Genomic DNA, 18,898 nt, shown 5'->3' with positions numbered 1-18,898 from the left:
AGAAGGGGTTCTCAATCTCCGATTCACGATCTCATCTCCACTTTCATTCAAGGTGGGTTGAGAAATTTCTTGGAATATTTTAATTTTAACAAGATATGAGCAATGCAGGGGCACAGACCAGCAACACCAGTGCAATTTTCACGAAATTGTATTTCAAGTAAGATTCAGTGAAATGCTTGGAAAGTGCATCAGCATCAAACGTGTAATACAGTAACGACGACGATGGGATTCGAACCCACGCGTGCAGAGCACAATGGATTAGCAGTCCATCGCCTTAACCTCGCGGCCACCTCGTCTCACCAATACACTGCTTTCAGATATTCCATTTCTTGCTTTTTACATCTAATTAGAACTACCCTGAAAGAAATTCAACTTCACCGCTTATCCTGCCCGTGCACACAGATCTACAATGTTGAAAATGTACAATCAGCTTAATGTAAGCAACAGGCCTTCCGTTACTTCAGATGAGGGACTGTCAAAAATGGCCGGTTTCACGCCAGATTCAGAATATAAAAAGTGTCGCCCAGATAATTAAAAGACCTTTGTAGGACTTGAACCTTCAATCTTCTGATAACTGAAGAATTTGCAACAGAAGTCAGATGCCTAATCCATTAGTCTATGCGGCCGCTGACGCCGCTGTATCTCTTTTAATGGGGCGAATTGTGAGCAGGTTCAAGGAAACTGCTCGAAAAAAGAAGTGGATTGAGGAAAAGATAAAAATATTTCAACTGTATTAACAGGTCCTCTGTGAGCTGGATTCGCACCAGCGCAGTGAAACTCAATGCAAATGGGAAATGACATCGGCGGCTCGTTGGTCTAGGGGTATGATTCTCTCTTTGGGCATTTCACGATTAAAATGCGAGAGGTCCCGGGTTCAAATCCCGGACGAGCCCTGGCACATTTTGTTAAACTCAACAACTCGGTCATCAAAGCTGAAATCGCTCTGCTTCTAAAAAAACGGCATGATCCGAGATTGTGAGCTCTGCCATTTCAAACAGACACAGAATGATCCGGGGCTGTGAGCACTCGCGGTTTAAACAGACCCAGAATGATTCGCAACTGACCGCGACCACGCCCATTTTCGACAGGCCTGATTTTCAAAGCTTATGAAATATATGGCAACATAAATCGGGCTGTTTCTAAAACGATGCCCGGTTTAATCTTGGACACCAAGTTGAAAATTTACTCCATTATCATTTTTCCCATTATCTCCTTCATTTTACTCCAGCCAAATGAACTGAGTTTAGGTGTCAGCCGTGGCTCAGCGGCAGCATACTCAAGCCTCACTCCAGAGACTTGAGTGCATAATCCAGGCTGACACTCCAGGGCAGTACTGAGGTAGTGCTGCACTGTCGGCAGTGCCGTCCTTCTAGTAAGATGTTAAACTGGGGCTTCAGATCCCATGAGCGAATGCTGAAAAGAACGAGGATTTCTCGCGCATTATTTATCTCTCAACCAAAGACCCAAAAACAGAAAATCTCGTCTTTAAGTTTGATAAATATTTTTGAAATTCCAAAGGAGAAATTTATGTTCCTGTTCCCTAATCATTTGCCTCTGTTGCCGCTAGTCTTTTCATTCGGTGCCAATCTCAAAGGAAGGAAGAAGGGGTTCTCAATCTCCGATTCACGATCTCATCCTCCACTTTCATTCAAGGTGGGTTGAGAAATTTCTTGGAATATTTTAATTTTAACAAGATATGAGCAATGCAGGGGCACAGACCAGCAACACCAGTGCAATTTTCACGAAATTGTATTTCAAGTAAGATTCAGTGAAATGCTTGGAAAGTGCATCAGCATCAAACGTGTAATACAGTAACGACGACGATGGGATTCGAACCCACGCATGCAGAGCACAATGGATTAGCAGTCCATCGCCTTAACCTCTCGGCCACCTCGTCTCACCAATACACTGCTTTCAGATATTCCATTTCTTGCTTTTTACATCTAATTAGAACTACCCTGAAAGAAATTCAACTTCACCGCTTATCCTGCCCGTGCACACAGATCTACAATGTTGAAAATGTACAATCAGCTTAATGTAAGCAACAGGCCTTCCGTTACTTCAGATGAGGGACTGTCAAAAATGGCCGGTTTCACGCCAGATTCAGAATATAAAAAGTGTCGCCCAGATAATTAAAAGACCTTTGTAGGACTTGAACCTTCAATCTTCTGATAACTGAAGAATTTGCAACAGAAGTCAGATGCCTAATCCATTAGTCTATGCGGCCGCTGATGCCGCTGAATCTCTTTTAATGGGGCGAATTGTGAGCAGGTTCAAGGAAACTGCTCGAAAAAAGAAGTGGATTGAGGAAAAGATAAAAATATTTCAACTGTATTAACAGGTCCTCTGTGAGCTGGATTCGCACCAGCGCAGTGAAACTCAATGCAAATGGGAAATGACATCGGCGGCTCGTTGGTCTAGGGGTATGATTCTCGCTTTGGGCATTTCACGATTAAAATGCGAGAGGTCCCGGGTTCAAATCCCGGACGAGCCCTGGCACATTTTGTTAAACTCAACAACTCGGTCATCAAAGCTGAAATCGCTCTGCTTCTAAAATAACGGCATGATCCGAGATTGTGAGCTCTGCCATTTCAAACAGACACAGAATGATCCGGGGCTGTGAGCACTCGCGGTTTAAACAGACCCAGAATGATTCGCAACTGACCGCGACCCCGCCCATTTTCGACAGGCCTGATTTTCAAAGCTTATGAAATATATGGCAACATAAATCGGGCTGTTTCTAAAACGATGCCCGGTTTAATCTTGGACACCAAGTTGAAAATTTACTCCATTATCATTTTTCCCATTATCTCCTTCATTTTACTCCAGCCAAATGAACTGAGTTTAGCTGTCAGCCGTGGCTCAGCGGCAGCATACTCAAGCCTCACTCCAGAGACTTGAGTGCATAATCCAGGCTGACACTCCAGGGCAGTACTGAGGTAGTGCTGCACTGTCGGCAGTGCCGTCCTTCTAGTAAGATGTTAAACTGGGGCTTCAGATCCCATGAGCGAATGCTGAAAAGAACGAGGATTTCTCGCGCATTATTTATCTCTCAACCAAAGACCCAAAAACAGAAAATCTCGTCTTTAAGTTTGATAAATATTTTTGAAATTCATGTTCCTGTTCCCTAATCATTTGCCTCTGTTGCCGCTAGTCTTTTCATTCGGTGCCAATCTCAAAGGAAGGAAGAAGGGGTTCTCAATCTCCGATTCACGATCTCATCTCCACTTTCATTCAAGGTGGGTTGAGAAATTTCTTGGAATATTTTAATTTTAACAAGATATGAGCAATGCAGGGGCACAGACCAGCAACACCAGTGCAATTTTCACGAAATTGTATTTCAAGTAAGATTCAGTGAAATGCTTGGAAAGTGCATCAGCATCAAACGTGTAATACAGTAACGACGACGATGGGATTCGAACCCACGCGTGCAGAGCACAATGGATTAGCAGTCCATCGCCTTAACCTCTCGGCCACCTCGTCTCACCAATACACTGCTTTCAGATATTCAATTTCTTGCTTTTTACATCTAATTAGAACTACCCTGAAAGAAATTCAACTTCACCGCTTATCCTGCCCGTGCACACAGATCTACAATGTTGAAAATGTACAATCAGCTTAATGTAAGCAACAGGCCTTCCGTTACTTCAGATGAGGGACTGTCAAAAATGGCCGGTTTCACGCCAGATTCAGAATATATAAAGTGTCGCCTAGATAATTAAAAGACCTTTGTAGGACTTGAACCTTCAATCTTCTGATAACTGAAGAATTTGCAACAGAAGTCAGATGCCTAATCCATTAGTCTATGCGGCCGCTGATGCCGCTGAATCTCTTTTTATGGGGCGAATTGTGAGCAGGTTCAAGGAAACTGTTCGAAAAAAGAAGTGGATTGAGGAAAAGATAAAAATATTTCAACTGTATTAACAGGTCCTCTGTGAGCTGGATTCGCACCAGCGCAGTGAAACTCAATGCAAATGGGAAATCACATCGGCGGCTCGTTGGTCTAGGGGTATGATTCTCGCTTTGGGCATTTCACGATTAAAATGCGAGAGGTCCCGGGTTCAAATCCCGGACGAGCCCTGGCGCATTTTGTTAAACTCAACAACTCGGTCATCAAAGCTGAAATCGCTCTGCTTCTAAAAAAACGGCATGATCCGAGATTATGAGCTGTGCCATTTCAAACAGACACAGAATGATCCGGGGCTGTGAGCACTCGCGGTTTAAACAGACCCAGAATGATTCGCAACTGACCGCGACCCCGCCCATTTTCGACAGGCCTGATTTTCAAAGCTTATGAAATCTATGGCAACATAAATCGGGCTGTTTCTAAAACGATGCCCGGTTTAATCTTGGACACCAAGTTGAAAATTTACTCCATTATCATTTTTCCAATTATCTCCGTCATTTTACTCCAGCCAAATGAACTGAGTTTAGCTGTCAGCCGTGGCTCAGCGGCAGCATACTCAAGCCTCACTCCAGAGACTTGAGTGCATAATCCAGGCTGACACTCCAGGGCAGTACTGAGGGAGTGCTGCACTGTCGGCAGTGCCGTCCTTCTAGTAAGATGTTAAACTGGGGCTTCAGATCCCATGAGAGAATGCTGAAAAGAACGAGGATTTCTCGCGCATTATTTATCTCTCAACCAAAGACCCAAAAACAGAAAATCTCGTCTTTAAGTTTGATAAATATTATTGAAATTCCAAAGGAGAAACTTATGTTCCTGTTCCCTAATCATTTGCCTCTGTTGCCGCTAGTCTTTTCATTCGGTGCCAATCTCAAAGGAAGGAAGAAGGGGTTCTCAATCTCCGATTCACGATCTCATCTCCACTTTCATTCAAGGTGGGTTGAGAAATTTCTTGGAATATTTTAATTTTAACAAGATATGAGCAATGCAGGGGCACAGACCAGCAACACCAGTGCAATTTTCACGAAATTGTATTTCAAGTAAGATTCAGTGAAATGCTTGGAAAGTGCATCAGCATCAAACGTCTAATACAGTAACGACGACGATGGGATTCGAACCCACGCGTGCAGAGCACAATGGATTAGCAGTCCATCGCCTTAACCTCTCGGCCACCTCGTCTCACCAATACACTGCTTTCAGATATTCCATTTCTTGCTTTTTACATCTAATTAGAACTACCCTGAAAGAAATTCAACTTCACCGCTTATCCTGCCCGTGCACACAGATCTACAATGTTGAAAATGTACAATCAGCTTAATGTAAGCAACAGGCCTTCCGTTACTTCAGATGAGGGACTGTCAAAAATGGCCGGTTTCACGCCAGATTCAGAATATAAAAAGTGTCGCCCAGATAATTAAAAGACCTTTGTAGGACTTGAACCTTCAATCTTCTGATAACTGAAGAATTTGCAACAGAAGTCAGATGCCTAATCCATTAGTCTATGCGGCCGCTGATGCCGCTGAATCTCTTTTTATGGGGCGAATTGTGAGCAGGTTCAAGGAAACTGCTCGAAAAAAGAAGTGGATTGAGGAAAAGATAAAAATATTTCAACTGTATTAACAGGTCCTCTGTGAGCTGGATTCGCACCAGCGCAGTGAAACTCAATGCAAATGGGAAATGACATCGGCGGCTCGTTGGTCTAGGGGTATGATTCTCGCTTTGGGCATTTCACGATTAAAATGCGAGAGGTCCCGGGTTCAAATCCCGGACGAGCCCTGGCACATTTTGTTAAACTCAACAACTCGGTCATCAAAGCTGAAATCGCTCTGCTTCTAAAATAACGGCATGATCCGAGATTGTGAGCTCTGCCATTTCAAACAGACACAGAATGATCCGGGGCTGTGAGCACTCCCGGTTTAAACAGACCCAGAATGATTTGCAACTGACCGCGACCCCGCCCATTTTCGACAGGCCTGATTTTCAAAGCTTATGAAATATATGGCAACATAAATCGGGCTGTTTCTAAAACGATGCCCGGTTTAATCTTGGACACCAAGTTGAAAATTTACTCCATTATCATTTTTCCCATTATCTCCTTCATTTTACTCCAGCCAAATGAACTGAGTTTAGGTGTCAGCCGTGGCTCAGCGGCAGCATACTCAAGCCTCACTCCAGAGACTTGAGTGCATAATCCAGGCTGACACTCCAGGGCAGTACTGAGGTAGTGCTGCACTGTCGGCAGTGCCGTCCTTCTAGTAAGATGTTAAACTGGGGCTTCAGATCCCATGAGCGAATGCTGAAAAGAACGAGGATTTCTCGCGCATTATTTATCTCTCAACCAAAGACCCAAAAACAGAAAATCTCGTCTTTAAGTTTGATAAATATTTTTGAAATTCCAAAGGAGAAATTTATGTTCCTGTTCCCTAATCATTTGCCTCTGTTGCCGCTAGTCTTTTCATTCGGTGCCAATCTCAAAGGAAGGAAGAAGGGGTTCTCAATCTTCGATTCACGATCTCATCTCCACTTTCATTCAAGGTGGGTTGAGAAATTTCTTGGAATATTTTAATTTTAACAAGATATGAGCAATGCAGGGGCACAGACCAGCAACACCAGTGCAATTTTCACGAAATTGTATTTCAAGTAAGATTCAGTGAAATGCTTGGAAAGTGCATCAGCATCAAACGTATAATACAGTAACGACGAGGATGGGATTCGAACCCACGCGTGCAGAGCACAATGGATTAGCAGTCCATCGCCTTAACCTCTCGGCCACCTCGTCTCACCAATACACTGCTTTCAGATATTCCATTTCTTGCTTTTTACATCTAATTAGAACTACCCTGAAAGAAATTCAAATTCACCGCTTATCCTGCCCGTGCACACAGATCTACAATGTTGAAAATGTACAATCAGCTTAATGTAAGCAACAGGCCTTCCGTTACTTCAGATGAGGGACTGTCAAAAATGGCCGGTTTCACGCCAGATTCAGAATATATAAAGTGTCGCCTAGATAATTAAAAGACCTTTGTAGGACTTGAACCTTCAATCTTCTGATAACTGAAGAATTTGCAACAGAAGTCAGATGCCTAATCCATTAGTCTATGCGGCCGCTGATGCCGCTGAATCTCTTTTTATGGGGCGAATTGTGAGCAGGTTCAAGGAAACTGTTCGAAAAAAGAAGTGGATTGAGGAAAAGATAAAAATATTTCAACTGTATTAACAGGTCCTCTGTGAGCTGGATTCGCACCAGCGCAGTGAAACTCAATGCAAATGGGAAATCACATCGGCGGCTCGTTGGTCTAGGGGTATGATTCTCGCTTTGGGCATTTCACGATTAAAATGCGAGAGGTCCCGGGTTCAAATCCCGGACGAGCCCTGGCGCATTTTGTTAAACTCAACAACTCGGTCATCAAAGCTGAAATCGCTCTGCTTCTAAAAAAACGGCATGATCCGAGATTATGAGCTGTGCCATTTCAAACAGACACAGAATGATCCGGGGCTGTGAGCACTCGCGGTTTAAACAGACCCAGAATGATTCGCAACTGACCGCGACCCCGCCCATTTTCGACAGGCCTGATTTTCAAAGCTTATGAAATCTATGGCAACATAAATCGGGCTGTTTCTAAAACGATGCCCGGTTTAATCTTGGACACCAAGTTGAAAATTTACTCCATTATCATTTTTCCCATTATCTCCGTCATTTTACTCCAGCCAAATGAACTGAGTTTAGCTGTCAGCCGTGGCTCAGCGGCAGCATACTCAAGCCTCACTCCAGAGACTTGAGTGCATAATCCAGGCTGACACTCCAGGGCAGTACTGAGGGAGTGCTGCACTGTCGGCAGTGCCGTCCTTCTAGTAAGATGTTAAACTGGGGCTTCAGATCCCATGAGAGAATGCTGAAAAGAACGAGGATTTCTCGCGCATTATTTATCTCTCAACCAAAGACCCAAAAACAGAAAATCTCGTCTTTAAGTTTGATAAATATTTTTGAAATTCCAAAGGAGAAATTTATGTTCCTGTTCCCTAATCATTTGCCTCTGTTGCCGCTAGTCTTTTCATTCGGTGCCAATCTCAAAGGAAGGAAGAAGGGGTTCTCAAATCTCCGATTCACGATCTCATCTCCACTTTCATTCAAGGTGGGTTGAGAAATTTCTTGGAATATTTTAATTTTAACAAGATATGAGCAATGCAGGGGCACAGACCAGCAACACCAGTGCAATTTTCACGAAATTGTATTTCAAGTAAGATTCAGTGAAATGCTTGGAAAGTGCATCAGCATCAAACGTGTAATACAGTAACGACGACGATGGGATTCGAACCCACGCGTGCAGAGCACAATGGATTAGCAGTCCATCGCCTTAACCTCTCGGCCACCTCGTCTCACCAATACACTGCTTTCAGATATTCAATTTCTTGCTTTTTACATCTAATTAGAACTACCCTGAAAGAAATTCAACTTCACCGCTTATCCTGCCCGTGCACACAGATCTACAATGTTGAAAATGTACAATCAGCTTAATGTAAGCAACAGGCCTTCCGTTACTTCAGATGAGGGACTGTCAAAAATGGCCGGTTTCACGCCAGATTCAGAATATAAAAAGTGTCGCCCAGATAATTAAAAGACCTTTGTAGGACTTGAACCTTCAATCTTCTGATAACTGAAGAATTTGCAACAGAAGTCAGATGCCTAATCCATTAGTCTATGCGGCCGCTGATGCCGCTGAATCTCTTTTAATGGGGCGAATTGTGAGCAGGTTCAAGGAAACTGCTCGAAAAAAGAAGTGGATTGAGGAAAAGATAAAAATATTTCAACTGTATTAACAGGTCCTCTGTGAGCTGGATTCGCACCAGCGCAGTGAAACTCAATGCAAATGGGAAATGACATCGGCGGCTCGTTGGTCTAGGGGTATGATTCTCGCTTTGGGCATTTCACGATTAAAATGCGAGAGGTCCCGGGTTCAAATCCCGGACGAGCCCTGGCACATTTTGTTAAACTCAACAACTCGGTCATCAAAGCTGAAATCGCTCTGCTTCTAAAATAACGGCATGATCCGAGATTGTGAGCTCTGCCATTTCAAACAGACACAGAATGATCCGGGGCTGTGAGCACTCGCGGTTTAAACAGACCCAGAATGATTCGCAACTGACCGCGACCCCGCCCATTTTCGACAGGCCTGATTTTCAAAGCTTATGAAATATATGGCAACATAAATCGGGCTGTTTCTAAAACGATGCCCGGTTTAATCTTGGACACCAAGTTGAAAATTTACTCCATTATCATTTTTCCCATTATCTCCTTCATTTTACTCCAGCCAAATGAACTGAGTTTAGGTGTCAGCCGTGGCTCAGCGGCAGCATACTCAAGCCTCACTCCAGAGACTTGAGTGCATAATCCAGGCTGACACTCCAGGGCAGTACTGAGGTAGTGCTGCACTGTCGGCAGTGCCGTCCTTCTAGTAAGATGTTAAACTGGGGCTTCAGATCCCATGAGAGAATGCTGAAAAGAACGAGGATTTCTCGCGCATTATTTATCTCTCAACCAAAGACCCAAAAACAGAAAATCTCGTCTTTAAGTTTGATAAATATTTTTGAAATTCCAAAGGAGAAATTTATGTTCCTGTTCCCTAATCATTTGCCTCTGTTGCCGCTAGTCTTTTCATTCGGTGCGAATCTCAAAGGAAGGAAGAAGGGGTTCTCAATCTCCGATTCACGATCTCATCTCCACTTTCATTCAAGGTGGGTTGAGAAATTTCTTGGAATATTTTAATTTTAACAAGATATGAGCAATGCAGGGGCACAGACCAGCAACACCAGTGCAATTTTCACGAAATTGTATTTCAAGTAAGATTCAGTGAAATGCTTGGAAAGTGCATCAGCATCAAACGTGTAATACAGTAACGACGACGATGGGATTCGAACCCACGCGTGCAGAGCACAATGGATTAGCAGTCCATCGCCTTAACCTCTCGGCCACCTCGTCTCACCAATACACTGCTTTCAGATATTCAATTTCTTGCTTTTTACATCTAATTAGAACTACCCTGAAAGAAATTCAACTTCACCGCTTATCCTGCCCGTGCACACAGATCTACAATGTTGAAAATGTACAATCAGCTTAATGTAAGCAACAGGCCTTCCGTTACTTCAGATGAGGGACTGTCAAAAATGGCCGGTTTCACGCCAGATTCAGAATATAAAAAGTGTCGCCCAGATAATTAAAAGACCTTTGTAGGACTTGAACCTTCAATCTTCTGATAACTGAAGAATTTGCAACAGAAGTCAGATGCCTAATCCATTAGTCTATGCGGCCGCTGATGCCGCTGAATCTCTTTTAATGGGGCGAATTGTGAGCAGGTTCAAGGAAACTGCTCGAAAAAAGAAGTGGATTGAGGAAAAGATAAAAATATTTCAACTGTATTAACAGGTCCTCTGTGAGCTGGATTCGCACCAGCGCAGTGAAACTCAATGCAAACGGGAAATGACATCGGCGGCTCGTTGGTCTAGGGGTATGATTCTCGCTTTGGGCATTTCACGATTAAAATGCGAGAGGTCCCGGGTTGAAATCCCGGACGAGCCTTGGCACATTTTCTTAAACTCAACAACTCGGTCATCAAAGCTGAAATCGCTCTGCTTCGAAAAAAACGGCATGATCCGAGATTGTGAGCTCTGCCATTTCAAACAGACACAGAATGATCCGGGGCTGTGAGCACTCGCGGTTTAAACAGACCCAGAATGATCCGCGACCCCGCCCATTATAGACAGGCCTGATTTTCAAAGCTTATGAAATCTATGGCAACATAAATCGGGCTGTTTCTAAAACGATGCCCGGTTTAATCTTGGACACCAAGTTGAAAATTTACTCCATTATCATTTTTCCCATTATCTCCGTCATTTTACTCCAGCCAAATGAACTGAGTTTAGGTGTCAGCCGTGGCTCAGCGGCAGCATACTCAAGCCTCACTCCAGAGACTTGAGTGCATAATCCAGGCTGACACTCCAGGGCAGTACTGAGGTAATGCTGCACTGTCGGCAGTGCCATCCTTCTAGTAAGATGTTAAACTGGGGCTTCAGATCCCATGAGAGAATGCTGAAAAGAACGAGGATTTCTCGCGCATTATTTATCTCTCAACCAAAGACCCAAAAACAGAAAATCTCGTGTTTAAGTTTGATAAATATTTTTGAAATTCCAAAGGAGAAATTTATTTTCCTGTTCCCTAATCATTTCCCTCTGTTGCCGCTAGTCTTTTCATTCGGTGCCAATCTCAAAGGAAGGAAGAAGGAAGAGAGGGTTCTCAATCTCCGATTCACGATCTCATCTCCACTTTCATTCAAGGTGGGTTGAGAAATTTCTTGCAATATTTTAATTTTAACAAGATATGAGCAATGCAGGGGCACAGACCAGCAACACCAGTGCAATTTTCACGAAATTGTATTTCAAGTAAGATTCAGTGAAATGCTTGGAAAGTGCATCAGCATCAAACGTGTAATACAGTAATGATGCTGTGGGATTCGAACCCACGCGTGCAGAGCACGATGGATTAGCAGTCCATCGCCTTAACCTCTCGGCCACCTCGTCTCACCAATATACTGCTTTCAGATATTCCATTTCTTGCTTTTTACATCTAATTAGAACTACCCTGAAAGAAATTCAACTTCACCGCTTATCCTGCCCGTGCACACAGATCTACAATGTTGAAAATGTACGATCAGCTTAATGTAAGCAACTCGGCCTTCCGTTACTTCAGATGAGGGACTGTTAAAAATGGCCGGTTTCACGCCAGATTCAGAATATAAAAAGTGTCGCCCAGATAATTAAAAGACCTTTGTAGGACTTGAACCTTCAATCTTCTAATAACTGAAGAATTTGCAACAGAAGTCAGATGCCTAATCCATTAGTCTATGCGGCCGCTGATGCCGCTGAATCTCTTTTTATGGGGCGAATTGTGAGCAGGTTCAAGGAAACTGCTCGAATAAAGAAGTGGATTGAGGAAAAGATAAAAATATTTCAACTGTATTAACAGGTCCTCTGTGAGCTGGATTCGCACCAGCGCAGTGAAACTCAATGCAAATGGGAAATGACATCGGCGGCTCGTTGGTCTAGGGGTATGATTCTCGCTTTGGACATTTCACGATTAAAATGCGAGAGGTCCCGGGTTCAAATCCCGGACGAGCCCTGGCACATTTTCTTAAACTCAACAACTCGGTCATCAAAGCTGAAATCGCTCTGCTTCGAAAAAAACGGCATGATCCGAGATTGTGAGCTCTGCCATTTCAAACAGACACAGAATGATCCGGGGCTGTGAGCACTCGCGGTTTAAACAGAACCAGAATGATCCGCGACCCCGCCCATTATAGACAGGCCTGATTTTCAAAGCTTATGAAATCTATGGCAACATAAATCGGGCTGTTTCTAAAACGATGCCCGGTTTAATCTTGGACACCAAGTTGAAAGTTTACTCCATTATCATTTTTCCCATTATCTCCGTCATTTTAATCCAGCCAAATGAACTGAGTTTAGGTGTCAGCCGTGGCTCAGCGGCAGCATACTCAAGCCTCACTCCAGAGACTTGAGTGCATAGTCCAGGCTGACACTCCAGGGCAGTACTGAGGTAGTGCTGCACTGTCGGCAGTGCCGTCCTTCTAGTAAGATGTTAAACTGGGGCTTCAGATCCCATGAGAGAATGCTGAAAAGAACGAGGATTTCTCGCGCATTATTTATCTCTCAACCAAAGACCCAAAAACAGAAAATCTCGTCTTTAAGTTTGATAAATATTTTTGAAATTCCAAAGGAGAAATTTATGTTCCTGTTCCCTAATCATTTGCCTCTGTTGCCGCTAGTCTTTTCATTCGGTGCCAATCTCAAAGGAAGGAAGAAGGAAGAGAGGGTTCTCAATCTCCGATTCACGATCTCATCTCCACTTTCACTCAAGGTGGGTTGAGAAATTTCTTGCAATATTTTAATAAGATATGAGCAATGCAGGGGCACAGACCAGCAACACCAGTGCAATTTTCACGAAATTGTATTTCAAGTAAGTATCAGTGAAATGCTTGGAAAGTGCATCAGCATCAAACGTGTAATACAGTAACGACGAGGATGGGATTCGAACCCACGCGTGCAGAGCACAATGGATTAGCAGTCCATCGCCTTAACCTCTCGGCCACCTTGTCTCACCAATATACAGCTTTCAAATATTCCATTTCTTGCTTTTTACATCTAATTAGAACTACCCTGAAAGAAATTCAACTTCACCGCTTATCCTGCCCGTGCACACAGATCTACAATGTTGAAAATGTACAATCAGCTTAATGTAAGCAACAGGCCTTCCGTTACTTCAGATGAGGGACTGTCAAAAATGGCCGGTTTCACGCCAGATTCAGAATATAAAAAGTGTCGCCCAGATAATTAAAAGACCTTTGTAGGACTTGAACCTTCAATCTTCTGATAACTGAAGAATTTGCAACAGAAGTCAGATGACTAATCCATTAGTCTATGCGGCCGCTGATGCCGCTGAATCTCTTTTTATGGGGCGAATTGTGAGCAGGTTCAAGGAAACTGCTCGAAAAAAGAAGTGGATTGAGGAAAAGATAAAAATATTTCAACTGTATTAACAGGTCCTCTGTGAGCTGGATTCGCACCAGCGCAGTGAAACTCAATGCAAATGGGAAATGACATCGGCGGCTCGTTGGTCTAGGGGTATGATTCTCGCTTTGGGCATTTCACGATTAAAATGCGAGAGGTCCCGGGTTCAAATCCCGGACGAGCCCTGGCACATTTTCTTAAACTCAACAACTCGGTCATCAAAGCTGAAATTGCTCTGCTTCGAAAAAAACGGCATGATCCGAGATTGTGAGCTCTGCCATTTCAAACAGACACAGAATGATCCGGGGCTGTGAGCACTCGCGGTTTAAACAGACCCAGAATGATCCGCGACCCCGCCCATTATAGACAGGCCTGATTTTCAAAGCTTATGAAATCTATGGCAACATAAATCGGGCTGTTTCTAAAACGATGCCCGGTTTAATCTTGGACACCAAGTTGAAAATTTACTCCATTATCATTTTTCCCATTATCTCCGTCATTTTACTCCAGCCAAATGAACTGAGTTTAGGTGTCAGCCGTGGCTCAGCGGCAGCATACTCAAGCCTCACTCCAGAGACTTGAGTGCATAATCCAGGCTGACACTCCAGGGCAGTACTGAGGTAATGCTGCACTGTCGGCAGTGCCGTCCTTCTAGTAAGATGTTAAACTGGGGCTTCAGATCCCATGAGAGAATGCTGAAAAGAACGAGGATTTCTCGCGCATTATTTATCTCTCAACCAAAGACCCAAAAACAGAAAATCTCGTGTTTAAGTTTGATAAATATTTTTGAAATTCCAAAGGAGAAATTTATGTTCCTGTTCCCTAATCATTTCCCTCTGTTGCCGCTAGTCTTTTCATTCGGTGCCAATCTCAAAGGAAGGAAGAAGGAAGAGAGGGTTCTCAATCTCCGATTCACGATCTCATCTCCACTTTCATTCAAGGTGGGTTGAGAAATTTCTTGCAATATTTTAATTTTAACAAGATATGAGCAATGCAGGGGCACAGACCAGCAACACCAGTGCAATTTTCACGAAATTGTATTTCAAGTAAGATTCAGTGAAATGCTTGGAAAGTGCATCAGCATCAAACGTGTAATACAGTAATGATGCTGTGGGATTCGAAACCACGCGTGCAGAGCACGATGGATTAGCAGTCCATCGCCTTAACCTCTCGGCCACCTCGTCTCACCAATATACTGCTTTCAGATATTCCATTTCTTGCTTTTTACATCTAATTAGAACTACCCTGAAAGAAATTCAACTTCACCGCTTATCCTGCCCGTGCACACAGATCTACAATGTTGAAAATGTACAATCAGCTTAATGTAAGCAACAGGCCTTCCGTTACTTCAGATGAGGGACTGTCAAAAATGGCCGGTTTCACGCCAGATTCAGAATATAAAAAGTGTCGCCCAGATAATTAAAAGACCTTTGTAGGACTTGAACCTTCAAATAACTGAAGAATTTGCAACAGAAGTCAGATGCCTAATCCATTAGTCTATGCGGCCGCTGATGCCGCTGAATCCCTTTTTATGGGGCGAATTGTGAGCAGGTTCAAGGAAACTGCTCGAAAAAAGAAGTGGATTGAGGAAAAGATAAAAATATTTCAACTGTATTAACAGGTCCTCTGTGAGCTGGATTCGCACCAGCGCAGTGAAACTCAATGCAAACGGGAAATGACATCGGCGGCTCGTTGGTCTAGGGGTATGATTCTCGCTTTGGGCATTTCACGATTAAAATGCGAGAGGTCCCGGGTTGAAATCCCGGACGAGCCCTGGCACATTTTCTTAAACTCAACAACTCGGTCATCAAAGCTGAAATCGCTCTGCTTCGAAAAAAACGGCATGATCCGAGATTGTGAGCTCTGCCATTTCAAACAGACACAGAATGATCCGGGGCTGTGAGCACTCCCGGTTTAAACAGACCCAGAATGATCCGCGACCCCGCCCATTATAGACAGGCCTGATTTTCAAAGCTTATGAAATCTATGGCAACATAAATCGGGCTGTTTCTAAAACGATGCCCGGTTTAATCTTGGACACCAAGTTGAAAATTTACTCCATTATCATTTTTCCCATTATCTCCGTCATTTTACTCCAGCCAAATGAACTGAGTTTAGGTGTCAGCCGTGGCTCAGCGGCAGCATACTCAAGCCTCACTCCAGAGACTTGAGTGCATAGTCCAGGCTGACACTCCAGGGCAGTACTGAGGTAGTGCTGCACTGTCGGCAGTGCCGTCCTTCTAGTAAGATGTTAAACTGGGGCTTCAGATCCCATGAGAGAATGCTGAAAAGAACGAGGATTTCTCGCGCATTATTTATCTCTCAACCAAAGACCCAAAAACAGAAAATCTCGTCTTTAAGTTGGATAAATATTTTTGAAATTCCAAAGGAGAAATTTATGTTCCTGTTCCCTAATCATTTGCCTCTGTTGCCGCTAGTCTTTTCATTCGGTGCCAATCTCAAAGGAAGGAAGAAGGAAGAGAGGGTTCTCAATCTCCGATTCACGATCTCATCTCCACTTTCACTCAAGGTGGGTTGAGAAATTTCTTGCAATATTTTAATTTTAACAAGATGTGAGCAATGCAGGGGGACAGACCAGCAACACCAGTGCAATTTTCACGAAATTGTATTTCAAGTAAGATTCAGTGAAATGCTTGGAAAGTGCATCATCATCAAACGTGTAATACAGTAACGACGAGGATGAGATTCGAACCCACGCGTGCAGAGCACAATAGATTAGCAGTCCATCGCCTTAACCTTTCGTCCACCTCGTCTCACCAATATACTGCTTTCAGATATTCCATTTCTTGCTTTTTACATCTAATTAGAACTACCCTGAAAGAAATTCAACTTCACCGCTTATCCTGCCCGTGCACACAGATCTGCAATGTTGAAAATGTACAATCAGCTTAATGTAAGCAACAGGCCTTCCGTTACTTCAGATGAGGGACTGTCAAAAATGGCCGGTTTCACGCCAGATTCAGAATATAAAAAGTGTCGCCCAGATAATTAAAAGACCTTTGTAGGAATTGAACCTTCAATCTTCTGATAACTGAAGAATTTGCAACAGAAGTCAGATGCCTAATCCATTAGTCAATGCGGCCGCTGATGCGGCTGAATCTCTTTTTATGGGGCGAATTGTGAGCAGGTTCAAGGAAACTGCTCGAAAAAAGAAGTGGATTGAGGAAAAGATAAAAATATTTCAACTGCATTAACAGGTCCTCTGTGAGCTGGATTCGCACCAGCGCAGTGAAACTCAATGCAAATGGGAAATGACATCGGCGGCTCGTTGGTCTAGGGGTATGATTCTCGCTTTGGGCATTTCACGATTAAAATGCGAGAGGTCCCGGGTTCAAATCCCGGACGAGCCCTGGCACATTTTCTTAAACTCAACAACTCGGTCATCCAAGCTGAAATCGCTCTGCTTCTAAAAAAACGGCATGATCCGAGATTGTGAGCTCTGCCATTTCAAACAGACACAGAATGATCCGGGGCTGTGAGCACTCGCGGTTTAAACAGACCCAGAATGATTCGCAACTGACCGCGACCCCGCCCATTATAGACAGGCCTGATTTTCAAAGCTTATGAAATCTATGGCAACATAAATCGGGCTGTTTCTAAAACGATGCCCGGTTTAATTTTGGACACCAAGTTGAAAATTTACTCCATTATCATTTTTCCCATTATCTCCGTCATTTTACTCCAGCCAAATGAACTGAGTTTAGGTGTCAGCCGTGGCTCAGCGGCAGCATACTCAAGCCTCACTCCAGAGACTTGAGTGCATAGTCCAGGCTGACACTCCAGGGCAGTACTGAGGTAGTGCTGCACTGTCGGCAGTGCCGTCCTTCTAGTAAGATGTTAAACTGGGGCTTCAGATCCCATGAGAGAATGCTGAAAAGAACGAGGATTTCTCGCGCATTATTTATCTCTCAACCAAAGACCCAAAAACAGAAAATCTCGTCTTTAAGTTTGATAAATATTTTTGAAATTGCAAAGGAGAAATTTATGTTCCTGTTCCCTAATCATTTCCCTCTGTTGCCGCTAGTCTTTTCATTCGGTGCCAATCTCAAAGGAAGGAAGAAGGAAGAGAGGGTTCTCAATCTCCGATTCACGATCTCATCTCCACTTTCATTCAAGGTGGGTTGAGAAATTTCTTGCAATATTTTAATTTTAACAAGATATGAGCAATGCAGGGGCACAGACCAGCAACACCAGTGCAATTTTCACGAAATTGTATTTCAAGTAAGATTCAGTGAAATGCTTGGAAAGTGCATCAGCATCAAACGTGTAATACAGTAATGATGCTGTGGGATTCGAACCCACGCATGCAGAGCACGATGGATTAGCAGTCCATCGCCTTAACCTCTCGGCCACCTCGTCTCACCAATATACTGCTTTCAGATATTCCATTTCTTGCTTTTTACATCTAATTAGAACTACCCTGAAAGAAATTCAACTTCACCGCTTATCCTGCCCGTGCACACAGATCTACAATGTTGAAAATGTACAATCAGCTTAATGTAAGCAACAGGCCTTCCGTTACTTCAGATGAGGGACTGTCAAAAATGGCCGGTTTCACGCCAGATTCAGAATATAAAAAGTGTCGCCCAGATAATTAAAAGACCTTTGTAGGACTTGAACCTTCAATCTTCTGATAACTGAAGAATTTGCAACAGAAGTCAGATGCCTAATCCATTAGTCTATGCGGCCGCTGATGCCGCTGAATCTCTTTTTATGGGGCGAATTGTGAGCAGGTTCAAGGAAACTGCTCGAATAAAGAAGTGGATTGAGGAAAAGATAAAAATATTTCAACTGTATTAACAGGTCCTCTGTGAGCTGGATTCGCACCAGCGCAGTGAAACTCAATGCAAATGGGAAATGACATCGGCGGCTCGTTGGTCTAGGGGTATGATTCTCGCTTTGGGCATTTCACGATTAAAATGCGAGAGGTCCCGGGTTCAAATCCCGGACGAGCCCTGGCACATTTTCTTAAACTCAACAACTCGGTCATCAAAGCTGAAATTGCTCTGCTTCGAAAAAAACGGCATGATCCGAGATTGTGAGCTCTGCCATTTCAAACAGACACAGAATGATCCGGGGCTGTGAGCACTCGCGGTTTAAACAGACCCAGAATGATCCGCGACCCCGCCCATTATAGACAGGCCTGATTTTCAAAGCTTATGAAATCTATGGCAACATAAATCGGGCTGTTTCTAAAACGATGCCCGATTTAATCTTGGACACCAAGTTGAAAATTTAATCCATTATCATTTTTCCCATTATCTCCGTCATTTTACTCCAGCCAAATGAACTGAGTTTAGGTGTCAGCCGTGGCTCAGCGGCAGCATACTCAAGCCTCACTCCAGAGACTTGAGTGCATAATCCAGGCTGACACTCCAGGGCAGTACTGAGGT

At 43.6% G+C, this 18,898-nt stretch overlaps 15 non-coding genes across 15 annotated transcripts; 9 read left to right on the top strand and 6 right to left on the bottom strand.

Annotated features, from left to right (window-relative positions):
- Positions 1–2,406: 2,406 nt before the first annotated feature.
- Positions 2,407–2,494, top strand: trnap-ugg (transfer RNA proline (anticodon UGG)). Its single transcript is given in 2 exon segments — positions 2,407–2,442; positions 2,459–2,494. It is a non-coding gene; the product is annotated as a tRNA-Pro (tRNA).
- Positions 2,495–3,401: 907 nt separating this feature from the next.
- On the bottom strand, positions 3,402–3,483 carry trnas-gcu (transfer RNA serine (anticodon GCU)). The gene has a single exon. It is a non-coding gene; the product is annotated as a tRNA-Ser (tRNA).
- A 509-nt stretch (positions 3,484–3,992) lies between these two features.
- Positions 3,993–4,080, top strand: trnap-ugg (transfer RNA proline (anticodon UGG)). Its single transcript is given in 2 exon segments — positions 3,993–4,028; positions 4,045–4,080. It is a non-coding gene; the product is annotated as a tRNA-Pro (tRNA).
- Positions 4,081–5,001: 921 nt separating this feature from the next.
- trnas-gcu (transfer RNA serine (anticodon GCU)) lies at positions 5,002–5,083 on the bottom strand. Its single transcript has one exon. It is a non-coding gene; the product is annotated as a tRNA-Ser (tRNA).
- A 509-nt stretch (positions 5,084–5,592) lies between these two features.
- Positions 5,593–5,680, top strand: trnap-ugg (transfer RNA proline (anticodon UGG)). The gene is given in 2 exon segments: positions 5,593–5,628; positions 5,645–5,680. It is a non-coding gene; the product is annotated as a tRNA-Pro (tRNA).
- A 921-nt stretch (positions 5,681–6,601) lies between these two features.
- On the bottom strand, positions 6,602–6,683 carry trnas-gcu (transfer RNA serine (anticodon GCU)). The gene has a single exon. It is a non-coding gene; the product is annotated as a tRNA-Ser (tRNA).
- A 509-nt stretch (positions 6,684–7,192) lies between these two features.
- trnap-ugg (transfer RNA proline (anticodon UGG)) lies at positions 7,193–7,280 on the top strand. Its single transcript is given in 2 exon segments — positions 7,193–7,228; positions 7,245–7,280. It is a non-coding gene; the product is annotated as a tRNA-Pro (tRNA).
- A 922-nt stretch (positions 7,281–8,202) lies between these two features.
- Positions 8,203–8,284, bottom strand: trnas-gcu (transfer RNA serine (anticodon GCU)). The gene has a single exon. It is a non-coding gene; the product is annotated as a tRNA-Ser (tRNA).
- Positions 8,285–8,793: 509 nt separating this feature from the next.
- trnap-ugg (transfer RNA proline (anticodon UGG)) lies at positions 8,794–8,881 on the top strand. Its single transcript is given in 2 exon segments — positions 8,794–8,829; positions 8,846–8,881. It is a non-coding gene; the product is annotated as a tRNA-Pro (tRNA).
- A 921-nt stretch (positions 8,882–9,802) lies between these two features.
- Positions 9,803–9,884, bottom strand: trnas-gcu (transfer RNA serine (anticodon GCU)). The gene has a single exon. It is a non-coding gene; the product is annotated as a tRNA-Ser (tRNA).
- A 2,106-nt stretch (positions 9,885–11,990) lies between these two features.
- Positions 11,991–12,078, top strand: trnap-ugg (transfer RNA proline (anticodon UGG)). The gene is given in 2 exon segments: positions 11,991–12,026; positions 12,043–12,078. It is a non-coding gene; the product is annotated as a tRNA-Pro (tRNA).
- A 912-nt stretch (positions 12,079–12,990) lies between these two features.
- Positions 12,991–13,072, bottom strand: trnas-gcu (transfer RNA serine (anticodon GCU)). Its single transcript has one exon. It is a non-coding gene; the product is annotated as a tRNA-Ser (tRNA).
- Positions 13,073–13,581: 509 nt separating this feature from the next.
- On the top strand, positions 13,582–13,669 carry trnap-ugg (transfer RNA proline (anticodon UGG)). Its single transcript is given in 2 exon segments — positions 13,582–13,617; positions 13,634–13,669. It is a non-coding gene; the product is annotated as a tRNA-Pro (tRNA).
- Positions 13,670–16,767: 3,098 nt separating this feature from the next.
- On the top strand, positions 16,768–16,855 carry trnap-ugg (transfer RNA proline (anticodon UGG)). The gene is given in 2 exon segments: positions 16,768–16,803; positions 16,820–16,855. It is a non-coding gene; the product is annotated as a tRNA-Pro (tRNA).
- A 1,518-nt stretch (positions 16,856–18,373) lies between these two features.
- On the top strand, positions 18,374–18,461 carry trnap-ugg (transfer RNA proline (anticodon UGG)). The gene is given in 2 exon segments: positions 18,374–18,409; positions 18,426–18,461. It is a non-coding gene; the product is annotated as a tRNA-Pro (tRNA).
- The last annotated feature ends 437 nt before the right edge of the window (positions 18,462–18,898 follow it).

The sequence above is a fragment of the Somniosus microcephalus genome, unplaced genomic scaffold (assembly GCF_052327205.1).
Source record: "Somniosus microcephalus isolate GS21.2 unplaced genomic scaffold, FLI_Smic_1.0 unresolved_chr1, whole genome shotgun sequence".
Lineage (NCBI taxonomy): Eukaryota > Metazoa > Chordata > Chondrichthyes > Squaliformes > Somniosidae > Somniosus > Somniosus microcephalus.
Note: the sequence above shows the minus strand (reverse complement) of the source record. Positions and strands in the feature narration are given on the sequence as shown.